The 24,647-nt window shown below is 45.1% G+C and overlaps 1 long non-coding RNA gene across 2 annotated transcripts; it reads right to left on the reverse strand.

Moving 5' to 3' along the window:
- Positions 1 to 19,934: 19,934 nt before the first annotated feature.
- On the reverse strand, positions 19,935 to 24,135 carry LOC128082166 (uncharacterized). 2 transcript variants are annotated; one of them, XR_008207576.1, is made up of 4 exons: positions 24,072 to 24,135; positions 22,155 to 22,259; positions 20,966 to 21,136; positions 19,935 to 20,234 (listed from the first exon to the last, which is right to left on the reverse strand). It is a non-coding gene; the product is annotated as an uncharacterized LOC128082166 (long non-coding RNA). The 2 variants fall into 2 exon arrangements; XR_008207577.1 differs by lacking the exon at positions 22,155 to 22,259.
- Between the last annotated feature and the right edge of the window lie 512 nt (positions 24,136 to 24,647).

Raw genomic sequence — 24,647 nt, forward strand, 5'->3', positions numbered from 1 at the left:
CCCTGCGGCAGTGACTTGCTCTGATATAGACAGCAAGTGGAATCGTGTCACAGTCTACATGAATCTTCAGCACTTTCCCTCTATAGACCTGCTTTGAGGTTTCAAGGAGGGTGGTGGCACACACGTGTTCCATAGCATACACACATCCCTATGTAGGCTCTTTCATTCACTATGTCCCTTCTGACACAGACTAGCCAACACTTATATTCTCAGACTTGCTTTTCTAGCCCATTTCAGATGCAGTGTTGCTTTCCATCTTCCCTCCCTTTTATTGACATGTTGGGCTGTGCTGTCAATAGGACAGCCCCGAGCACACAACTGGGCCTCTGCAAACCTGCTCATCAGAGCATCCTCCTGCTCCCCTGTCTGTCCATTCACCTGTTTTTCTCCCCCAGCTCTCATCCGAAAGAGACAGACCATCTTTGGGCTACAGCATTCTGCTGATGTCTGATCCACATTCACTGCTTTCCACGGGCTCTTATCTCAAAAAGGGCTGTGTCTGAGCAGTGGGAAGGGGACTTGGCAAACCTCAGAGAATCAGTGCTACTGCCTCTACCCACATCCTTCTACCTGCAATAACATGGCCGTATTTCCTGCTTTAAAAGGCAGATAACAGTTGATGCAAGAAGTCCACGTGAGTAGACAGTTTAGTAGCAGTAAGACCTGTCCTGTTAAATTCCCATGAGTTTGATGAGCCAGAACTGTCAGCAAACTTAACTTTGGCACATATGACCCCAGCATTTGGCACCTAGTTCTCAGGGTTTGCTCACAAAATCCTGGTAATTCAGATGTTATATCCAGAGCTGGCAATGCTTCCAGTCTCACCTTGCCAGTGCTATTTTAACCCACACGGTTTATTTTCAAACCCTACTCTCCACTTACATGGGCAGCAGGACCCAGATGTCACACTGTCTTCCACTTTTTAGCAAGGTAGACAAACCTGGAGACAGCACTGGGTGAATCCAGTGCCTGAGAGCAGCTGGGAGAACCATGATTAGAATGGGGTGGCATGAAAAAGTCTCCAAAGGAGGTGTGAAGGAGCAAAGGAAGGTGCAGCAAGTTGAGGAAGATTATATCCCAGCAGCTTGTAGATGTCCCTGCAAAAGCCACAGCTTAAGTAGCACCTTTCATTTTAATAATTCACTGCAGGTAATGTAAAGAAACCAAGAAAACTTCCCCTTTTGCATGGCTCTAGGACCATCTTACAATTTCAACGTCCCAAGGATTATGGGAATTTGAATGGCTCCTTGCAGAGCTTATCTACAAAAGATGCCCATGGGACTTTTCAACATCTTTCAACAGTGGGTTTATCACTTGCTGGCCTCCAGAGCTCAGTGCAGGCTGAGGGGCAGGTAGCTAACATCTTCCAATGCTAATTCACATCTGTGTATCATGCTTCATCTTCATTCCTTTAGCACAAGGGATCTGATAGCCCCCTTCCTCCCATTTAGTATTACGCATCTGTGAGCAAAGCTCCTCTGAGAAAGCCTCCTGCAGCAAATCAGGCTGCTTCCTACACGTAGGGATGAATGAGGGTGTGTATCATAGCCGTAGGCATGATACCTTTTCCAAAGGTGTTGAATAGCCATTGAGCTGAAGGAGCAATGATGAAGGTAACTGGGATGCAGTAGAACTCTCCTTCACCCTCTGCAAGAAGAAATTCCTCAATATTTGATACCAGGGGGAAAAATAAGACACTGTGGCCACATCCCCCACCATTTCAAGACCCCTCTGGTGAGTCTACAACACCCCAGTGGCACAAAGCTGGTGGAGAGAAGTCTGCCCACACTCACATCCATCGTCAGTCAATACTTATCATCCATCAGAGCTGCTTCTACACCACTGTGAACTGGGATTTTGTTCAGCTCATCATCACAGAAGTCCACCCCCATGCAAATCTAGTTGAAGTCTTGTTTCTATTGAACCAGCTTCCATATCTCCCTTCAACCAACATTATCATCAACAGTAAGGCCTGGCACTGAAAGGATGCAGAGATTCAACTAACTATGCCACTGAGAAAAGTAGTCCTGTTGTGATCCCTTTGATTCGGCCCTGAGAAATCCCATCAAAAGATGTGCTAAATTGCTGGCTCATAGGAAAATAGAAGTCATTTTATCCAGGCTTTAGGGAAGATATATTTTCCCCTTCAATGCAGTATCTAGTGAATCCATAAGTTAATTGTGATGTTTTGTAGATGAATACGATATCACACCAATATTTTTGCCACTGGTGAGTACTTTGAGCTTCTTTCACTTGAAGGATACAAAACCAAGCAACATTATATCATTACACAGTTACCAAGGTAACTAGAGAGAAAGATAACGCTGGCTGGGGTTGCACACTTTGTGATCTCACTTCATTAGCTCATTTCTTTACGTCAGCTTGCTTTTCTGGCTCCATTTCTCCTTTTGCTTCAAAACCCCACGAGAACAATGAATCCACTAAGGCACACATGGGAAAGGTAATACTGCCCAGTGGTTTCTTTGTAAGAGACAGGAACAAATGTTTGTGGAAGCATTCTTCACCGTAATTTAGTTTTGAAAGATGCTCATTCACCCCATAAGGGGAATGTGCAAGGGGAAATTTTCTCATGAAGGAACCAAGGATGCAGCTTTGCTTTTACCTTAGTGGCCCCAAACACTTATTCTTGCTCTCAGAAGACCTCCATGTCCAGAAGTTGAGACATGACATCTCTGTTCTCCCCATGCTAATTGTTAATTCACCCTGAGGTGATACAGAAACAATGGTGAAGTGGTTGGGTTGTGATGTGGGCCATTTCTACTGCAATTTGCACTGACATGGTACAGCATGAGACAAGGTGGGTGCTAAAAACCCGCACCAAAAGAAAACTAAACTGGGAATAGACCTGGCATGCAGAAGAGCACTGCATAAAGGTGCAGCAAAGACATGGATTGCTCCCTAAAGGAGTAATTAAGAAGCAGTTGGGAGCAGGAGCATATGGCTAGAGGATCAAGCACTTCTACCCATTTGGAATCAAAGTTCTTCACTGCCTTTTCTAGTGCATTTACAAGGCAAAGTGTTAAGACAAGAGTTATGATCCATTCTTTTGCTTGTTAGTTTACAACTTCAGAATCTAGTGTATAGTATGGTAGATGATGGCAATTTATTTTCCAACAGATGTTATCCGATGATGCACACGCACAAATCTTAATGACTGGTCTGTAAAGCTTGTGCCTAATCATGCTTACTCCAATCATTGTGGAAAGCAAAAATGAGAACAACCCCCAGAGCATATCACAGAATCATAGGATGGCTTGGGTTGGAAGGGGCATTAAAAATCGAGTTCCAACTCCCTGCCATGGGCTCAGCCTGCCCAGGGCCCCATCCCACCTATCCTTGGCCACCTACAGGGATGGGGTATCCACAGTCCTCTGTGCAGCACTGACAGTGAAAACCATAGAGTTTCTATAGGGAAATCCATTGGTGCAGGGAAGCAATAGAAAGAAGCCCAGATGAGGACGCTCACCTAAAGACTCCAAGCCACCACCTGAGCTTCTAACCAAGTTCCCATGGACGAAGAACAACTGGAGACTTTGTACCTCTGCTAGAGCGTAAGGACTGGAGACCTGGGGCTTCAATCCTCCCAGTCACCAAAGCCAGCTTCACCTGAGCATCACTAAGGCATAGAAACAAAAACTGCTGCTGAGTGCTGATGTCAGCTATAAGGTAGGTGGTGATTTCAAAGATGTTATGTGAAGGTGCTCTCGCCCTGGGTTGCAGCATATCAAAGATTATCTTGTTTAGCTCTGTGCCCCCACCAGGTGTGCACTAATTACAAAATTTGATGCAGAAAATAATCAGATGCAAAAATCATGTCCAAACTATTTCTTAACGCCATCTTTACAATCTCTCTAAGAATGTGAGACACATTGATAAACCCAGGCAACTCAAGCTACACAGGACACAGATCATGGTTACTGTAATGCTACAAGGGGTTGGAAAATACAGCAGTAATATCCAGGTAGCAAAGTCTTTATCCAAAGCAAATGAGAATGAGCCCAAATGCAGCAGAAATAAAGGAAAAATGCTGCTTACCTTCAGAAGACCTCAGGAAAGCAGGGATCTCCAGCAAGAAACCCTCAGCTCCACTGCCAACCCTTAAATGAGGTCTGGAAAGGGCTGGATCCTGTTCCGCCCTTCCAGTCACTCAGGTACACTGGAAGCACCTGAGTTCCCCTGGGTTGGCCCTGCCTTCCACCAGGTGCTCAATCACTGCTTCAGGCTGTGACTTAGCATTTCTGCTACAGTTACCTATCAGAAAAAGCCAAATGCACACTTTGCCTTTACACAGAGCATGTTGCACCTCTGGCACCCCACCATATGTGGGGCAGGTGGGTGAAGCAGCACCATAGGGACACTTACCCCCTCCTAGCTCGCTAACATTTCAGGATCTGACCCATCCCATACACATATAGGGTGGACATGTGTCCTGTCTGTCCTCCTCTGCTCTGTGCTGATGCTTCCAGTGAATGTTTCCATTCCCTCCAGCAGAGACCTGGGGCACGCTGGAGGTTCTGTGGGGAAGGGCTATAGAAAGCCTGGGAATGGGATAGTTCTCCTATTGCATTGTGTGCCTACTATTTAATAATAATAATAATGTGTTGAGTCTCGTACAGCATATTTCAGAGCACTTCAGCCTATCCCACTGCTTGCTGGGAAGAATATATGTCCTGCCCTCATTTATAACTTAAAAAGATACATTATTTACAAACCTGCTTGCCTCCCACCCAAGCTGTGCATTCCTGCCTGTCTTTCCATCTCTCCCTTTGAGAATGAAAGCAAGGACAGGTCACTTGCCTTTTTGTATGAGCATCTCTCTGAACATTTCCAAGAGAGGGAGGGAGAAAAAAGAAAGCCAAAAATACAAAACAAAATGGGAGAACATTTCTAATTGGAAGTGTTTTGTTTTCGCCAGGATTTTAACTTTAGAAAGAGCCTCACAAATACTCTCTCAGGGTCCACTGCTGAACAGCTTTATTCTGCCGCAGGCAGGCTTTCATGGTGCAGCACAATAGCTTTTGTTTCAGAAGTATAGGGCAATGAGGACCTTGAATGCCAGAGGTCTGTATTATATCCATAACTGTAGATTTGGATGGTGGAACGGAGGTTGGGGGAAGGTGAGAATGAAAAATTTCTCCATTGTATAGATGGAGTCCTTCCAGCAAACACCGACACAATAGGAAGCACATTCTTAAGAGCTGAAGCAGACTCTGGATAAAGACTCACTCATTTTGTACATAATGGTCCCTGTGCTTTAACCTTGTACAGCTGCTATGACACCTGCTTTTCAAAGCCATTGTTGAAGAACAAGCAGAGCTTTGTCTGCTGTATACATTCTGCGCCACACATGTTAACATTTCTCTTTTTGTATTTACTTTTGTTTCCCCCACCTTCCCTCTCTCTCTCTCTCTCTCTTTTTTCTTTTTCAGACATAACAGTTATGAATGAATGGCTGAAAACTAATTTCAGCCTTGATTCCCGCAGCATCGTGTCCAGTATGAAAGTCTCAATGCATTGTAACACAGAATAAAGGGCAGATATTAGACTGGGTAGCACACTTCTCCTTTTTTATCAAATCGATGGTCTTTGTGTCTCTGCTTCCTTCTCTTCTCTCCCTTTTCCCTCCCTGCCCATCTCTCCGGCTTCTGTTTGAAAGGACAGGCAGGACAAAGTAGCTCCAGTGACAGGGGTTGGGGGACTCGTGATGCTGACATGCTCACAGGGACATGGCTGTGATATACAGCAGGAAGCCAGGCTATGGGATGCAGACAGTGCTGGGGATGAGATGGGATGGGAAAGGTTTGGGGCACCGTGGTCCACAGGTGGCTTTTCTTGGGCAGGCATGCAGCTGAAGGCAAAAACAAAGCCTGCAGCACAAGGAAACTCAAAATCTTTGCAAGACCAATCTTCTTGGTTCACAAGAGCTGCTCCAGCTGGAAGAGACCCAGGAGCGCCAGGCTGTTCAGTATGAAACGCTCTGCAAAAGAGGCAGTGATTTACTCAGGAAGGATTTACTCTGATGAAAGAGGACAATAATGGTTTGGTTTTATTAGAAACTGTTATCTTTCTCTCACTTAGCAATCTACTGTGAAATAGGGCAAAGACACTGTGTCCTTCTGAATTACATTAAATCTCCCCCATTCCTAAGTTTCCTCAGGTGAGTAGGTGCTGGCTACGGGAGGCAATGGGAATAAGAGAAAGTGCTCCTGATCTATCACAGAGTAAATGAATGATGACTCTGGCCAATGGAGCAGCGACAGCCCAGGCCCCAAGACTTGACAGTGAATCATTTAATGACAAGGTTATTGATCATGTCCACTCTGTGGAAATAGCCAGGAAGTAGGGAGCAATCTTTTGATGGGTGTTGGGTGCCCTTGTGTCACACAGCCCATCATCTCCACTGGGAGGACATTCTGCTTCATTTCCTTAAATGAGCCATGGTAGCCAGCGATCTGGGTCTCCTTCTTCCCTGCCCAATACAGTCTCCAGCACTTCCCAAGGCTTAAAGCTGTGGTGATGCTGTTAACAAATCTGTGAGCAGGCTTGGGAGCATCAGAGGAGAACACAGAGAGGATGGCCAGCAGTGGGGATGAGTGACCAGCTAGCACAGGGCTGATTATTCCTAGCATGTGTTGTTATCCCTGAGCAGTACGAGTGTAACAAAACCCTTTATGACCACAGTAATTAAAATTGTCTGGGCTTTATGTTTGCATTTGTTTTTGCGGCTTGGCAGTTTTCCTTTGGTTTACGGCTGCACACCCAGCTCCACTTACAGGCAGATTTTGAGGGCTACAGGGAAATGTCTCCTCGTCGGCTGAAGTCCCTCCCGGAGCAGAAGCACAACGCTTGTAGGAGGGGTGGGGGGATCCCCATTGCCCAGACACAGTTCCTTCTGGGCACTGACAGTGGTGTCTTTATAAGAGCCATGAACAGCCAGGAGAAGTATGGGACAGGAGTGGTTCCCAGATCCGAGGCACGTATTTACCTTGAAACAAACAATACAAAAAGAGGCCAAAACATGAAATTAAAGACAAGGGACTGGTTTCTGAAATCACTATTTGGGTTTCTGGTTTTTTTTTCATGAGAATAATGAAGTTTGTTTCATGCTTGGTTTCCTTTCTAATTATTGATGGGAAGAGCCTATGCCTTCACTTGATCTTCAGCATGCTCATACTTGCCAGCAAAAGGAAAACTCCATGGATATATCCAGAAGACATCCACTGTTTTCTAAATGTGAGTAGGTAGCAGGCCACCAGGCAGAAAAAAAAGAGGATCAGGCTGGAGAAGGGCTGAACTGTGAGCTTCTGCTGGGCACAGACTTTCAATGCTGGAAGTGATGCAGTGGCACAAATTCTGCCTTGGGATCCTTCAGAGGATGTCCTTCAGAGCTGCTGCCAACATGGGAAACTTGAACAGGACTTCTGTGAGATGAGCATTACTTCTGAAACATCACATCCTTTACTGGCCTGAATCAAGATACTGTTCCTCTGTTAAATCTGCATTCTCTTTTGAATGGTCAGGAGTGAAGCTTGGATACGTGCACCTTTCAAGTCCAGACACTGGGAGCTGAATGAGAAATTGTTGCATGTGAATGATGAGAAATTATGATGCAATTGCAAAAAAGAAAGTCTCCAGGTTTTTGCTCCTGTGTCCTGAACCAAACAACTGAACACTCAGCAAGGGATGTGTTGGATTGCTAGACTGTGTCTGCCCACAAAAGAAAAAGGAAAAGATGGGAGAGGAAGGACAGCAGCAGCCCAGAGCCAGCCCTGCTGCCTGCCCTCACCCAACAGCATCATTTAGGTGCAGGGAATGGGATGCTCCAGTGGAAAAGCACCAGCTGCTGCTGGGAGGCTTGCAGGTGGGATCCTGCCCATCCTTCACTGACTGAGCTCATCATGTCCCTCCTAACACGTCCACCTACCATCTTGATACTTTCCAGCCATGTCCTCACCTTTAAAATCTTCCCCTGCTATGCCGGCAGGGAGGTGTGAATCCCAGCAGGCTGAATTTCATAATATTTGTAGAAGCAAGAATGCTTCTACAATTAAAAACCAGCCACACAAACAAATAGAAGAGTATAAGCCAGAGCAGGTGCAAGTTGTTCATTGAATACTCAGTCCTCTTTCATGTCATACCCCTAAGATCAGTTCACGCCTCCATATCTGTGCTGTTAATAGAGCATGAGACAATTCAGGCACCGAGCCATCCAGAGCATAATCCTGCCATTTGAAAGCACATAAAGGCACTTCATAGCAGCAAGTGTCAATAGTCACTCCCCTATTGATATAACATCCCTTCCCTCCTCCATAAACTCCATCTAGCAAAGAAAATAAACAAGGGTTATATGAAATCTAACCCCCAGCACAGCTGTAAAAGATGCATCATATAAAAATATGTATTAAAAGGAAAAAAAAAAAGTGATGTTTCATCCACTAATTCAGGACCCTGCTCCTTGTTTAGGAATGGTGTGCACAAACTGTGGGAGACCTGCCAGAGGCTGCCAGTTGAAAGCAGCAGTAGGAAAGGGAAGAGGTGGATATTTGAGGAACCCATAGTCTCATTGTGGTCCATGGAACACCCCTGCATCCCGTGCAGTGTTTGCATCCCTGGGTCACTGGAGGTCACAATGGCAGAGCAGAAAGGGAACATGGATGCTGCCAAAGGAGTTTGGAAAGGAACCAAATCCCACCTTGAAGCTGACCCTGCACCCAGGGCTCACTGCAGCTGAGTCAGGAACCCAGTCAGCACTCCTGACTCCAGCTAAGTGCTTGTCTTGAAGAGCAAGGAGTGATGGGCAGGGGTAGATCGGAAACCCCCCAAGTAGCCATTGAGATTGAATTTAAGACACCTACATCCAGGACATTCTCCACAGTGCAGGGCCCATGAGAAACATCCAGGCCAGACGTAGACACGTACTGAGCTCAGCTCAGTACACTGCAGCTGCATCCATCTTCACTCAGCCCTGATGGTCCTCGTGCTTCATACCATGGTGCCATGGGTAGAGACCCTGACCTCCTATCGATGGGTACAAGGGAGCTTAAATTCCCAGGAGTGTCTCAGAGAAGCCTGTTGGGTAGAGGAGACCTGGACAACCCCCGTCAGTCCCATCCAAGTGATGTTAAAGGAAGGCTGTACCCCCAGAAGCTCAGGAATGTGTCTGAGATGTGAATACCAACCTCAGAGCAGGCTCTTTTTCCAGGCTCCAAGGAAACAAGACAGGTCGAATCCATCCATATCAACAAAGCCCATTCTCAGGCCACATCAGGCATGGTGTTGCCGAGCATCTTCTCACCTGGATTTGTGATTTGGGAGAATGGTCTGGACTCTTAAAACATGGGCGCTTTTCCCAGAGTTCTTAAATGAATTAAAACTCCCTCCCTCCCACTGTCTTATGTTTCTGCGAGCATTTTAGAAGACCTTTCCCATCCTAAGAGCTACAAAGGTGACCGAGCAGCCCCGAGGAAATAGCACAAAATAAGTGTGAATTATGGTAGAACTGGCAAAAGGAAGCTTTGCCATCCTGATGGGGCACAAGGACACGCTTCACTTGTGTGGTTGCAAACAGAAGATGTGAGGAGAGATCCTCAGGGGCCAGAGATGGAGTGAGGCAGAGGTGACTGGGCTGTCCAGTTTTCCTATCGGTCAAATGAAAGATGATTTGCAAAAAAAAAAAAAAAAAAAGGAGCAAACCCTGATTGGTTAACGAACATTTCACAATTTACAGCAGCAAAATGCTGGATGCCATCAAATGCAAGCCAAAGTTAAAGCTATGACTGCTTTAATAATCAATGACTGCAGAGTATTTAAAAAAACAGCTAAGCTTTCAGGGGCTTAAGACTTATTGCTCGCATTTTCTCAGCTTTCTTAAAGAAAAAAGGGGTGTTGTAGAAAATGGTCGAATTTATCATTTATAGCAAAATATTAATGTAGCAGCAGGAGACTTGATGTGGCCATCTATCTACAAGCATTCAGACTTCAAAGGAAGCATAAACACGAAATTAATGGTTTGTCTAGTGTAAAGGAAAAATAAATGCAAATGTAGCCTCATTAATACCAAGTGGGTGACTTCTTGGTTTATGGGGTTTGGATTGATTTTGTCAAAGGCCAATAGATTTATTAAAAATGTCTTTTAAATTTAGCATCCGTAGACCCATTAGTTGAAAGAAATAAAATTCTCTGCAATTGCCACCACCTCTCCTCCTCCTCTCCCCCCCCTCCCTGGATGTTGTTTTACCTAAATAAAGTTCTCGCATTAGGACTCACTTTCATACTGAAATATGTCTCTTGTAGGAGCCGCTATAAACGTCAGCATTTTCCACAGCGTTGGTTTATGGGCAGAGTGAATTTTAATGGCATCGTAATCTCACTGCAATCAATTGTGGTACATGGGGCGGGGGGGTTAAAAAAACCTCAGGGAGTGTCCATTAACCGGAGCTCTGCATCACTCCCCGCGTTCTGGAGCTTGCAAAAGGTGCTTGGGGAATGCTTCCTTCTTTTTTTTTTCATATCTATTCACAAAAATGTTTCTTCTTGGTTGTTTTCACCTCATTTTTCACAGCTCGAAGTGAGCTTCCTACCTCTCCTTCTCCCCAGGATGCGTTCTCAGGGGGGGACATCCCATGCCCTGTGCTCCCCGTGCGGGAGGCGATGATGATGTCTCTGCTGGATGTCACACACACAGCAAGGGCAGCAAAATCATGGGTTAGTTTGGTGCATCTCTTTGTTTTAATCAACCCAAAGGAAGAGGCTGAGCTTGCACCTTGGAAGGACCTCTTCTTCTTTCGTGTCTTTTGAACTGCTGAAGCCAACAGGACTCTGCACGAGTTTTCCACCACTAAAGGCAAAGAAGCAACTCTGCTTATTTGCAAAAGCCATAGGATCACATCCCCTCTGAGCCAAACCTAGCAAACAGCAAGGCTGGCTGATGCACAGCATGGAGTTTTCCTTGGGAAAATGAAGGAATATCCCCTTATAATCACATATCACCCAAGTTGTGCTGCTCCTTAGATCACAGTTTTCCCCTCCAAAAAACATTAGAGTCATCCTGAAAGACAATTCATTGGTTCAACTTGGTCTGTTCATCAGGCCATTTGAAAGAAAGAACTCAAAGTTATGCTTTCTGTACTTCCACGTGTGTACTGGCAAAAATGGTTCAGTGGCACAGGAGAGAAAGAAAGAGATAGGATGACCTGGGCAATAATGATACGCTTTGTCAAGTAAAAGAAAAGATGAAGGAGACAGAGATAACTGGGGGAAGGTGGAGACAAATAATCTTTGCCCATTTCCTTTGTTAATTTCTTGAGATTAACTTACTGTAATGAAGAGGAACGGCTGCAGATGCATAAGGAGCATCCTTTCCCATAACTCGGTCCTTTTCTTTCTGTAACTCAGATCTAATTTCTCAAGCAGACTGCAGAAGTTAGGAAGTTTGCTTTGAATCCTCACGTTCACCGTGGAGAAAAACAGAATTCAATGTCTGTGGTCCTTAGAGTGACAAAATCACAAGAAATGAAGACTGGATTTCCTAGGAATTGTGCATACACCTGTACAGTAATGTAAGAACAAAACTACACCTCCTGCTCTAGTAGAGGATGCCACTTGGGCACAGTGATTTGTCCTGGCTTTCTTGATACCCCCAGGCTTGTTCTTACTGTAGATTTTCCTTCCAACAGAACAAAAACAAAATGAAGTTTTGGAAGTGTTTCTTGCAGGAAGAGATCCCCTATTAGGAGTATAACTGGAGACCGCCTGAGCCACGTTTGCCATTCATAGTGCTGGGCCAGCTAAACACACTGAGTACACACAAAGCACATAGGCAGACCCATGCATCCACACACACAGGGCAAGAAATGGGCCAACATCCCACGAAAGCTACAAAATGAAAAAGCTGCATGGAAATGCATTTATTCTAAGCAAAATAACAACTTTCCAGCCCTGTGGACTTTCATCAAAAACAGAAATGTTCGCAGCACAGTGGAGTCCCTGGGTATCTGTAGCCTAACTGGTAAAAAGCTCCCATGCCAAACACACCGAGATGCCTTTCACTCATTGGTGTGTGAATTCCTATTAGAAGTGACCCCATCTGCTGTCACTATCAATGCATAAATCTCCGGGCTGACAGCGATTAGCAGAAGACAAACGGTCAAAAAAAGGTAACACTCTCCTTGACCTAGAAATCATCAATTCAGGAAAGCATCTGAAAACACCCTGGAACCTGTCAGCAGAGCTGGGAGGGGAACAAGTCTCCCGACTCATTTAAATGTTTTAGATGCAAACTGTTTGTCCTACGTGGACAGGTCAGATTGAAAACCAAAATAACAGCAGCAAAACCCGACACAAACGGCGGCTTCACACACAGCTGCTTTGTTTTCTCATACCAGAAAGACAAAATTTAGAGTAAAAAAACCTGATTGGGTTTCTCATTTGCATCCACATCCAAATGCAAACCTTGCTTCAAGGAGAATAATGGGTTGGTTTTTTTTTTTGGCTGAAAATTCCATTTCAGACATTGCAGAAATGGTGATATTGTCACCAGTACCACCCAGTGTGAACCCCTTCCTCTTCCTAGTTGGGTTTTTCTGCACTACCAAAGATTTTGGTGATGGGGCAGGCTTTGGGAAGGTCCCATCCCTGTTAGCAATGTGCTGGGGTGCTGGTTTGCCTGCATGGGTGTCTCCAAATTTTGACATTGCCAGAGTGCCATCTCCCCAACATGGGATCCTGGTGCCTGAGCACTCCCAGCTCACATTGGTTGCTTTGTCTGGCAAATGGGAGGCAGAACATAGCTAGGAGATGTGTGGTTGTCCTCCTGCTGGAGCCAGCCATAGAATGCCTTGGGTTGGAAGGCGCCTCAAGGATCATCAAGCTCCAACACCCCTGCTGCATTGCAGGGCTATCAAGCTTCACGCTTAATACTAGGCCTCCAGCAGTGAATCTGCATCATTCTCAGTATGGGGAGTGGGGAATCAGTGTGCGTGTGATGGTGGAACAACTCATTTGCAAGGAAAATCCGGTATTCATGGGCATGTCAAACACCCTACAGGTAACTCAACAAACTGACACTCAAAACTGGTCGGCAATGGGGATACAGGTGGACAGCACCTGGTGATGTCACCCTGTATCTGGTAGGAGAGCCCAAATTTGTGCATCTGGACTGCATGTATGTCCAGCTTGGAGCACTTGAAATGGGTGCATGCCCGCTTTTGCTTTCCAGCAGCTTCATGGAAATAGCTGCTCTGTGCCACGGCAATGCCAGATCATTGTGGTTGCTGCCTCGATCAGCTCTACTGCCTCCGTTTGTAATGCTTCTGAGAAGTGCTGATGACCTCTCTTCTGTCAAAGGTGCCAGTTTAGCACCCAACTCAGTGGAAAAAAGATTAAACTTCAGGAGCTTGGGGCATATTTCCCATGCAAAAAAAACACAAGTACAAGAACACATGGCAAAATCTGGATTCACCACCACCTATAGATGCAAGAAGACTACCAAGATCTAGCTAAGACTCCTTTCTGCCTTGGGATGGACTCTACCATATGCCCACAAGCTGCCCTGTGACCCCAGCTCAGCCTCTCCATGCCACAGGCAGCCTTTTTATCAAGCAGTGAGCACAAGGAAGCTGCCCAAATGGCAGTCCTTAATGAAAGCTTTTGTCTGGTTGCAGAAAGAGCTGGAAAATGCATCTGTCTGCTGCTTCTCCTCCTTCCCCTAAGTGCTTCAGGGCCATTCTGCATTGCCCACGCTGAGAGCAGACAAATAGAGGATTCAGCTGGTTTTGCCTTTCTCATTTCTTTTTTCTAATAGGACTCAGGAAAAAAAAAATACCGCAGTAAGTGCATTTATGTTACATCTGCAGCATCTATAATATTTTGGCATGTTCGCAAACAGAGGGAGAGCTTGATTGTTTAGAGGACAACATTGTGAGCCTTGTCTGCTCTATTGCTACCATTTCCCTCTCTGGAAACTTGGATTGAAACCCAAAACACCAGAGCAGAGCCATTCTGCAGTGGGGCAGATCAGCCCTCACTGCACAGGTGAGGCCACAGCATGAAAAAAAAGAAACAAGATTCAAAATTTTCCAGCTTTCAAAATCCAGAAAATAGATGAGATGTGCAGATGGAAAATGATTTTGGGGTGTCCCATCTTGCCCCTCTCTCTTTATTCTTAAGAACTAAATAAGAAAGCATTCAGAGCGATTTTTAAACAAGCTGATATTAAAATGAATGTTTTTGTTGTTTTTTTTTTTTGCAAAACGCCACTTCCTAGCATGTTTAAGCACAGCTTTTGTGCTGTGAAAAGCTCACGGAGGGAAATTTATTTCTGCTGCCTTTTCAGTGATTCTCTGAGCAGAGCTATCTTCCAGCCTGGGGCTGCAGAGTGCTGGGTGTGAACTTGCTTTCTCTCCTATTGGGAGTTTCTTGAGTTGATAACATGCTCCATAGGGCAAGATGAGGACAGGAAGATGAAGTTTTTCCTGGAGAGTGATGCTATTAATCTTTTTCTTCTCGTTTGCTTGGTGCAGTGAGCTTGGTCTTTTCTGTCTGTGGCTGGAAACATGCCTGAAAATGAAGAACAAATATGAAAACAGAGGCTATTTTAATTTACAGCCACTGTTACCATACAATGTATTCAGAGGGCAGTCAAATTGCCCTTCTAAATACCAACTAAAGTATCCATAATCTTGTCAAAACATCAAGTCAGATTTTCTGATTACTGTATGACACTCAGTAACGTGTGTCGTGCACTGCTGCATACTCAACCTGGTACAATTTTACCCAATGAGAGCCTGCAATCCCACAAGTGAGAATGGATTTTGCAACTCTCTTAATCCCATCTCCAACAAAGATGTTTAGAGCCCATAACAGGGCTACATTATTTTTCTGATGCTAATTCACCTTTTAGTGCGTTCTTCCTAAATGGTTTGATAGTGTTGCCTTGCTGCAGCAGTCCCTTACCTGGCGGAGTCTCACAAGGGGCCACGCTCCCCTGGAGCCCAGTAAAATCACAACTTTTTCCTCAACAGCAAGTCTCAAATATACCCCACAGCCTCACAAGAGGCTGGGCATTCAATTAAACACATTTCAACCACAGACCGGGCAAATGAATCTGCAGTTTCGCAGTGCTATGTCACTACAATCTCACCAATTCCTTGCAATATCCCAGTATGCAAGATACAATTTCTCCTGTCTACTCCCATTGGCAACCTATCCCCGTTCAGGTAGCCCTGAACCTTCCTCACTGATCCTAAAGAGACCCTACACACATCATGCGCCAGCAGTGCAGGAAAGCAGGTCTTCATCCTGCATGTATCAACATGAGCCTGAGATAATAAACGAGGAGCTAGAAGAGGAGAGAAATCATCAGGGCTGTTAATTTGACACCGACTCTTTTGATCTCCTCTTTAGATCATAAGGAAAGGGTAAGTGTGCTTCCTTTTAATCTTCACTCCCGCACTTTAAAGGCCTCAATAACGTTCCCACCAACCAGATCATTTTCATTTGCAACTCTAATTAATCTGTGAATAAATATGCTTCGGAGAGGTGGATTGATTTAAATGAGAGCTGTCTTTTCACCTTTAATCTATAATGCTGCATTTCTCTCTCTTGAGAAAATAGCTCCTAGCTTGCACTCTCTCCCTTTCTCCCCAAGTTCATGCAAGGCTCTTTCTCCTCTTTTTTATTATTATAAAATAATGGCTTCAGCAGGTGAATAAAAGCTTAGGCAAGTTTGACAAAAATGGGAAGCTATTCACCCTTGCTACCTTTAATCTACTGCATTCTCCTCCTAATGAGTGTAAATTACCCTGGCTATTTCACAGAGTCTTTATGTGGCATAATATCAGCCGGCAGGCCATTCTCAGAAGGGCGTTTTTATATGATTAGTATTAGTATTATCTTTAATCTTTTGTGGTGTGAAAGCTGAGGACAACACGAGGATCCACACAAAGCAAAGGGGAGCCTGGCAGGGCCTGCTTGACTATGTGAAGGAATGGGTCCTCTGCAGGGAGGATTGGGTAGCAAAGTAGCATCTCAGAGGGTGGAAAGCCACCAATAAATTTTAACCCAAATGTGGGAAGTTTGGCTGAAGCCACATCAATGCAAACAATAGGTTCCTATGCCAGTGATCAGTGGCTTCAGAAAGGGATGGAAAAGAAAGAAAGAAAGAGATACTAAGTCCCACATACTCTCATGTGTTTTTTGTTGGCTTTTTTTTTGCTTTGTGTAGTCAAGATCTAGATGCAGAGGTAGCAGTGCTGCAAGCCATCTGCTGTCCATCTCTCTGCACTGAAGAGGACCAGACTAACCTCTGATGTCAACAGAAATGCTTGCTCTCAGATGCTGCCATTCTGAAGGCAGTAGAGGCATCACCACCCATGAGGATGCTGGTCATCACCATCCATTGGAAGGCTGAGCGTCATCGTCACCTGTGAAGAGGGCTGGGCATCACCAGCCATGGGGAGAATGGGCATTAGCACCCATAGGGAAGCTTGGCCATGACAAGACTGGGCACAGACACCTGTGGGAAATAGAGGCATCATCACCACCCACACATGTGGCACAGTGAGCAATGCCTGAAGGACCATCTTCTAAGCTCTTAGTGCAGAAAGGTTGAAGAGGAAAACTAAAGGAAAACATCCACCCAAGGCCTCTGATGAACAACAGATTGGAGAGAGAGCTAGGAGGAATTCTTGCAGTGTAGATCTCAAACTGGCTGGTACCACCAACATAAAGAAGTAACTCTTGCTTACTAACAAGAAATCAAACTAGGAATAAATGCAAAGGAACACTTCAGGGGTGAGTCTCTCATCTTCACTGATGAATTGAAGGTGTTTAAGACATTTCTTCTGGAAGTGTTCAAGTCAAATCAGAAGCAGCTGTGGAAGACAGCTATCAAGAGATATACAGGATGTGTTCAGGAAAAGTGAAAGGTATCACACCTTAGGGTTAAATATTCTGCATCACTCGTACTTAAAGTGAAACAAAGCCTGGAAATGTACCATGTGGGCAGGGACTGCCTGAGTTAGACTGGTGCTCACGAGGTAACAAGAAAGCACTGAACAGATCATCCACAAAAACTCACATCAGCTGAAGGATAAGGCTGCTCACAGACTGGGAGCATCGTCACTTTCAGCTCAGAAGCAGCAGATAGATGTGGTGAGCCTTGGATCACATCCCTCACCCACGTGAGTTGATGTCACCCCACAGCACCAAGTGGTGTCACCATCCCTGCCAGCCACTCTGCCAGAGCTGGGCTGCATCACAAGGAGAGCAGTCAGGAGTGACTGAACAGAAGAAAAGAGCTGACAGATTTCCCCCTCCTAAATTTGGACAGCAATCTGAGAAGAAAGTCAGGTTTACACATATACTAATAGAATAAATCAGTACAATCCTTCTGGAGCAGACGAGTCCTGGCTTTCCTCTTCCTACAAGTTGCAGCCAGGCCATTTGCTAGCCCAGTCTGTTGTTAAACCCCTTCTGTCATTTCTCTCATCTCAGGATGGTTCAAACCCCCATTATCCTGTTAAATTATGTGTCTTTTTCTTTTTTTTTTTTGTTTTAATTTGTCACTTGTGATTATTATTCTCCATTCTAAGGCCTCATATTCAGGGATTCATTTGTTTCACTCTTATTATGCACACTGTATATGTTCAAGGTCGCTAGTTAGTCTATTATTCAAGCAGGCACTTTTTTCCTTTTTTTTATTCCCCCCTCCCCAAAGAGGCTCAGTTCAAGGTCTCGCATTCTCCGCTTTCTCCCCTAAGTTTTTGCCATTTCTTTTTCTTATAAAAACATTTTCCCTTGCCTCACATTCTCCAGCAGCTTCCATTCAATTCAGTCCCTGCTAATATCTCCCCGCAAGAAGCCCAGGGCAGACCCCAAGTCAGCCGCTTCTGCTGTTTTAAAAGAACCAAAGAAAGCTTTTTATTTTCTTAGGCTCTCCAGAAATTTCTTGAGTTGCAAGCTGATGTACAAAGCGTTCTTAGAGGTGACCAGGAGATTTCCATATCATTTGCAGCAGCACCAGCTAAATATCAAACTGCTGTGTGGGACGTGGATGATAACCACCCCAGGAAATGAACTCTTACAGTCCTATCCACTAGAATTGAATTTTAGCTGTGCTGCTGTTGTTCTTGCTTGCAACAAGAGGTAAAACAGCAAGGGACTGACTAGCAGCTAGTGTTTAATTTTGGATGAACAATGGAAACAAGGCTTCAGCCCACTACATACCTACTTGTCAAGTGACAAGATCCTCAACAAACCCTCCTGCGCTATCCTGCGCCATCTCTCATTATCCAGGTATATTTATGCACATTGTCTGTGCAGGAAAAGCTCCTGCTTTGAGCTCTCCCAGGAGGACTCGTGACACCCTCTCCTGAGCATGAGGTGCAGTTGTGATTTCATAGCAGGCTTCAAGGCACAGCCATAATCAGAAGGTGGAAATTCAGGCACTTGCCACCTTTGATCAGAGTCAGAGCCACTCTGTGGGGTGCAGCAGTAAGACTGGGGAGGAGGTGCCTCCCCAGTACATAACTGGGGCTCCTCAGTGCTGGATTCACACACCACAGAGCCTGGGTGAGCATCACAGCAGTGCCATGAGCAGCCCCAGAGAGCAGCTGCCAGGAACTCACACCCCAAGCAAAGCCTCAGGAAGCAATCCCACACCATCGGGCATGGGAAAGATGTTCACAGACATCCTGTGTTTGTAATGATCTTACGGATCTGTCCTAGCTTTCATTTCATCAGGCTTACCTTTGCATTGCAATTGTTAAACACGTTTGTGGCACAGGGATACACCAGCTAGTTGCATTTGATTTTCCACCAGGTCACCTTCCAAAGTGCTACTCTGGAAGCTACTTACCTGAAGCAGTGGCAGCAGGAGATGAGGAGTTCTGTGCATTCCCATGTCTTCACACAGCTCCACCCAATATGGCTGCTGGGCCATACAGAGCATCCAAAGTTAGAAGGGCCCACCTGCTCTAAGTTGCTGCCACACAGGTAACAGTGCACATTTCATTTTTAATCTGCCCTTCCTCCTCCTCCTCTTTTCAGCTTCAAGAAGAAAAAAAATAGATTATATTTTTTTGTTTGCCAGGCTCAGTCACAGCACAAGGACATGGGGAAAGACATTCTTTCAATTCTTTGGGCATTGTGGCCAACTGAAATGAGAAACAAGACAAAGCCAGAGAAGAAAAGCTTATTATGGGCAGCCTAGTCGGAAGAAAATGAATCACCCAAACAGATAGGTTTCAATGATCTCAGGCGAACTACACTCTTTATTCCATACACCCTCATCTAATTGTTCAAGAAAATGTTCATCTGCTTCATAATGACTGTCATAATGGAAGTTATGCGAAATAACTAAAGAAGTTTATTCAAGGGTCTGCTTCTGAAAGTACAGCTATAATGCACTTTCTTCTGGAGATTTAATAGAATTTCCTCTCGTAGAAATTAGATGGATAACAAGTAATTTTTTTTTAATTTGAAAACTATGTCGGATAGAACCATAGAATTGCTCAGATTGGAAAAGACCTTCAAGATCAAGTCCAACTTCAACCTAACCACACTACCCTAACAACCCTCCACTAAATTATGCCCCTGAGCAGCACATCCAAACTGTTCTTAAACACATTTGGGGATGGTGACTCTACCACCTCCCTGGGGAGCCTATAGTGCTTAACAACCCTTTCTGTAAAGTTCTTCCTGATATCCCATCTAAACTTACCCTGGCACAACTTGAAGCCATTTCATAGAATTATCACAGAATCACAGAATGGCCTGGGTTGAAAAGGACCACAGTGATCATCTGATTCCAACCTCCTGCTATGTGCAGGGTCACCAAACACCGAACCAGGCTGCCCAAAGCCACAATCCAGGCTGCCCTCGAATGCCTCCGGGGATGGTGCATCCACAACCTCCTTGGACAACCTGTTACAAGGGTTCCCTGAAATTAGATAGGACTTAGAATCAGGTTTATGGTGTGTAGGAGCAGGACAGCCAGATGTTGTTTTAAAAAAACCAAAGAACCAGATGGGAAAATACAGCAGTGCAGGGCTCCCCAGCACCTGCTCAGGTCAACTGTCAGGATGAGAAAACAACTCTTGTTCACCTTTGGGACCTAAAACAAGCAAGGTCCTCCATTGAGATCTCATGATACATCTAGAGGCCTCTTCCTTTGGCAGAAAGTAGTACAAGAAGAGCTGATTTGCACAATTTCCCTGGGCAGAAACAGCAGGAGAAATTCAGACGGCGCAGTGTTTAATGAAGAAGCCTAAGCAGACACCTTAAACAATACAAGCCCAGAAGGAACAAGAGAGACTGTGGATTACCCCTCCCTGGAAGCATTCAAGGCCAGGCTGGATGGGGCTGTGAGCAACCTGGGCTAGAGAGAGGTGTCCCTGCCTGTAAAAGGGGGATGGGTGCTGGATAATCCTAAAGGTCCCTTTCAACCCAAACCATTCGATGGATTCTATGAAATAATCTAGTATCTATAAGGAGCAAAATGGAAATACTCACAGGGCTTCCTGGAAAAGTCTTAAGACCTAAAGCAATATGCTGAGTACAGCTAAAATTTCACTTTGAAAGCTTAGAGCACCAATGGGAGGCAACACCACAAGTGCACAGATTGGAGTTCACAGCCTGGTGAAAGCCTCCTCCATGCCCACTGATATACCATCTCTAGAGTTGAGGGTGCAGAAGGCAAAGCAGGCTCAGAGAGCACCAGTGAGTGAATCTGGTGAAGCCCTTCAGCTTTTACACACAGTGGAATGCTTCTCTGCCTTAACTTAAAATCAAAGCTCTATCATTCTTAGGTAAACCCGAGTGTGTAGGGATATTGTGTGTCCTCCAGCCGGACAGCAAGAGGTTAACAAGACACTGAGAAAATATGTTTTCCCCACTAAAAAAAAAAAAAAAAAAAAAAAAAAAAAAAAAAAAAAAAGAGTTTTACTTATTTCCTTCATGAAGTACTCAGCATGCTTCTGTACTCCTTGTCAAACAAAACCACAATGCAGCTTTCAGAGCAGAACATGTTGACATGAGCTTTGGCAGGAGGCAGGATGGCGAGATGCTGGAGGACCAGCTGTTTGCTTGACATCAGCTCTGATTCTTCATCCTTGAGCTGGAGGGAAGGAGAGGCTCCATTAAATGCAGCAGCATCCTGAAGGACGTGACCAACTTAGAAATCCATGAGTCACCCACCAAAGCTGGGCAGAGGGATAACTCATGTGGCTCAAGTTAGAAATGGGTTGAAGTGCTTCACAGAGCTGAGGACTGAGAAAGTGGATGGGCAGGTGCAGCTTCCACTCTGAAGAAGATATAAATTTCCTTTCCTATTTATCTTTAATAATTATTTCTTTTTAAAGGAAACACAGCATTTTTACTCCACACCTCCTCTCCCCATAGGATCCACTGGGCTGCTGTTAGTGTTGATGTCAGGGGCAGACAGGGGAGAGCACAGAGCTGGGGAATGCAGAATCTGGGGACTCTTTTAGAGCCCAGGAAGAGCCAGGCACCCAGAAACATCCAGCAGGCCCAAAAGCTCCCACAGCAGGGCTTCTGAGGTCAGCAGAGGGCTTCTGAGGACCCACTGCAGCCCCAGACCTCCCATCAGCCCCAGGCAATGGGACAGGTTGCTCAGCTCCTCCAAGCCCTATTTCAGCTTAGAACCTTGGTAGCTCAGCAAGGACATCTGAGAGCTGCTTGCAGCTCTTAATGGTAGAAGGCTGGTTCTTGCTGGAAGAGTACTTACAGGAACAGAAAGCAGCATTATACCTTTCATTTTACATACAGAAAGCATTGTATGTCAGTCCTTTTGTCTGAGAGCACACCTCTGATCGCTGTTTTCACATGCAAGACTTTTGAAGAAGACAAAGTTTCTCAGAAAAGCTTCAGCTAGGAAGATAGTTGAAATGCACCTGGAGTTTAAGTTTAAAGTTCTAATATTCAAAGTTTATGAAAGCAACAAGCTGAGGTTTCCCAGGGAGCTAATTGCTCAGCTTCCAGTGGCATTTCAAAGCAGATTTCAGGAAATAAACTCCTGTCTGCCAGCATCATTTATAACCAAGAAAAACAAAAACACTCCTTCCATCATCAATAATGTAGCACCCACTCAAGGAGTCTTTGGTCTAATTACAGACCTTTTGATCTTACTGCACTGACCAGCAGTGCTGAACAGTCTGCCTCTGGAGCAGGAGGCCCTGAGAGCATCACGCTTTGCTAAGACCATGCTGGAGACAGGAGACCTGGCAGATATCCTCAGCAGTTGAGTGAAACCATCCCCTGATTATGGGCACTCCATAGAGCAACAAAGGGACTAATCACTATCTTAAGTTAGTGGAAATTTAAGCTTAAAAAAAAAAAAGTTTCATTCTCATTTTTATTTTACAAACAGCAAACAAACAAAACAAGGAAGCATTTCCACAGCCACTTTGTCTCAGCTTCAGTTTAAAAGCTCCACACACACAGGTAGGTACTCTGCTCATCTGCTTTGTATCTCCTTTTAATCTTAGGTAGGCTAAAGGAAATAGCCACCTCATTTCCCAGGCTCTCCCACATGTAAACCTGCAGACTTTACCTCTACCACCATTTACAGAAAAACTGCAAATGCACACAAGCAACTGATGGAGAAAGGTGCAAACGAGCTCAGTGACACTATTAGCACTTAAGCAGTCTAGAAGTATTGTCTGGGCTTGAAGATGTGCTGCAAGCACATCTTGTTGCTACAGTGGCATCAATGAGGGCTTGAAATTGCTATCAGGACCTTCAGGTGCTGAGGTCTTCCTGCAAAATGAAGAAACAAGCCTAGAATTTGGGACAAGAAGGAGCTTTCTGTTATCTAAAGGCACTTGATAAGAAAATTACAGAGTGAATCCCACCGTGCAATCATCACGAGAGTGCTGGGAAGGAGCTGCTCATGGCAGTCACTAGAAAAGAGCAAGGAAGTAAAGGTAAATACATATTGTTCTATTACAACACCAGAATCTAAGAGCCTGTAGCCAGCTTAAGCTTCTGTTCAGCTTAAGAAGGACTCCAAGAGCTCCTCTGAAATCACCCACCCCACTTGAAATGCCACCCCAACTGCTTGAGGCTATGAAGGAGTATGAGGCAGCCCATACTCCATCTGACACCATGTGGTTCCCAGGCTGTTCATATAAACATGGCAGTATTACAGCAGCTTCCAAAGACCAGGCCTGCTTTCACCACAAGCAGATTTACCTACATGTACAAAAAGTATAGCACAGCTCAAGCAATTTCTGCCACAGACCATATATATATATATATATATATATATATATATATATATATATATATATATATATATATATATATATATATATATATATAGAATCATTTGTGTGTGAAGGGACTCCCAGAGGTCACTTAGCCCAACTCCCTTGCAACAACAGGTACACCTACAGCTCCATCAGGTGCCCATAGCCCCATCCAGCCTGACCCTGGGTGTCTCCAGGAACAGTGCATCTACCATCTCTCTGAGCAGCCTACTCCAGTGCCTCACCACCCTTACTGAAACAAATATCTTCCCATATTCAGTCTAAACCCTCTCCCCCCCCTTCCCCTTTTAGTCTGAAACCATTTCACCTTGTCCTGTCACAACAGACCCTGCTAAAGAGTCTGTCCCCCTCCTTCTTACTGTCCCATTTTAGATACTGAAATGCTGCCCTCAGACCTCCCCACCGCTTTCCCCTCTCCAGGCTGAACCACCCCAGCTATCTTAGCTTATCCTCATAAGGAGATATTCCATCCCTGGGATGAGTTTTGTAGCTCTCCTCTGGATGTGCTCCAGCAGGTCCATGTCTTTCCTGTACTGAAGACTCCACACCTGGATGCAGTGCTCCAGGTGAAGCCTCACCAGCACAGAGTAGAGGAGCAGAAAGACACTCTTCTGCTAACATGCTGGTTTTCAGATTCTCCCAGGGGACACTTCTATATCAGACCTTCCCCATAAAATAAAAGAAGTAGAAGATCTGATTCTGGATTGCTAAGATAAGAACTATATAAAGAAATACCTATTCAAGAGCTGCAAAAAGAAATACCTCCCAGTCAGGGCATACAGCAGAGAATCCCTTTCTCTGCAAGAAAAGATCCAGCCAGCACCTACAATATTAAATCCAAAGAGAGAAAGCCTTCCTGAGACCTTTTTAAGCCCATCAGGCTCTTGGTGAACTCCTTCCACCTGTGCCAAGCAGGACCAGCTGCACCCTGCACCCTTAATCAGTTCCTTTGCTCAGTTCAGCCCACACCCAATGCAAGACAAAGTTTTGTTTCCTCCTAGGATATAAATCACATATGTTTTCCAAGGGGCCTTGGCAAGCAGAAGTCAGAGTAATGAGGTTCGTGCAAGCATTTTAAGCCTGCAGCTCTTCTTGGTGTTGGGTGTTGGATAAAATATCAGGCTGAGCTGGGACCTGGATCCCACATCACTACAGGTGCTGGAGATGCCCATGCCTATGGCCATTCTGCTGCCTGCTCATGACCTGTTCCACAGCTCTCATCCTGCAGGGGCCACACAGAGCCCCCTAAGGCTTTTGTTTCCCCCTCTCATTTCACTGTGGCTGGTGTAGGTATTCAGGACTGGCTTTTCTGGAGGTGGCTCTCATTGTTCCTTCCCC

The sequence above is a fragment of the Tympanuchus pallidicinctus genome, unplaced genomic scaffold (assembly GCF_026119805.1).
Source record: "Tympanuchus pallidicinctus isolate F22 unplaced genomic scaffold, pur_lepc_1.0 scaffold22, whole genome shotgun sequence".
In the NCBI taxonomy this organism is placed as follows: Eukaryota; Metazoa; Chordata; class Aves; order Galliformes; family Phasianidae; genus Tympanuchus; species Tympanuchus pallidicinctus.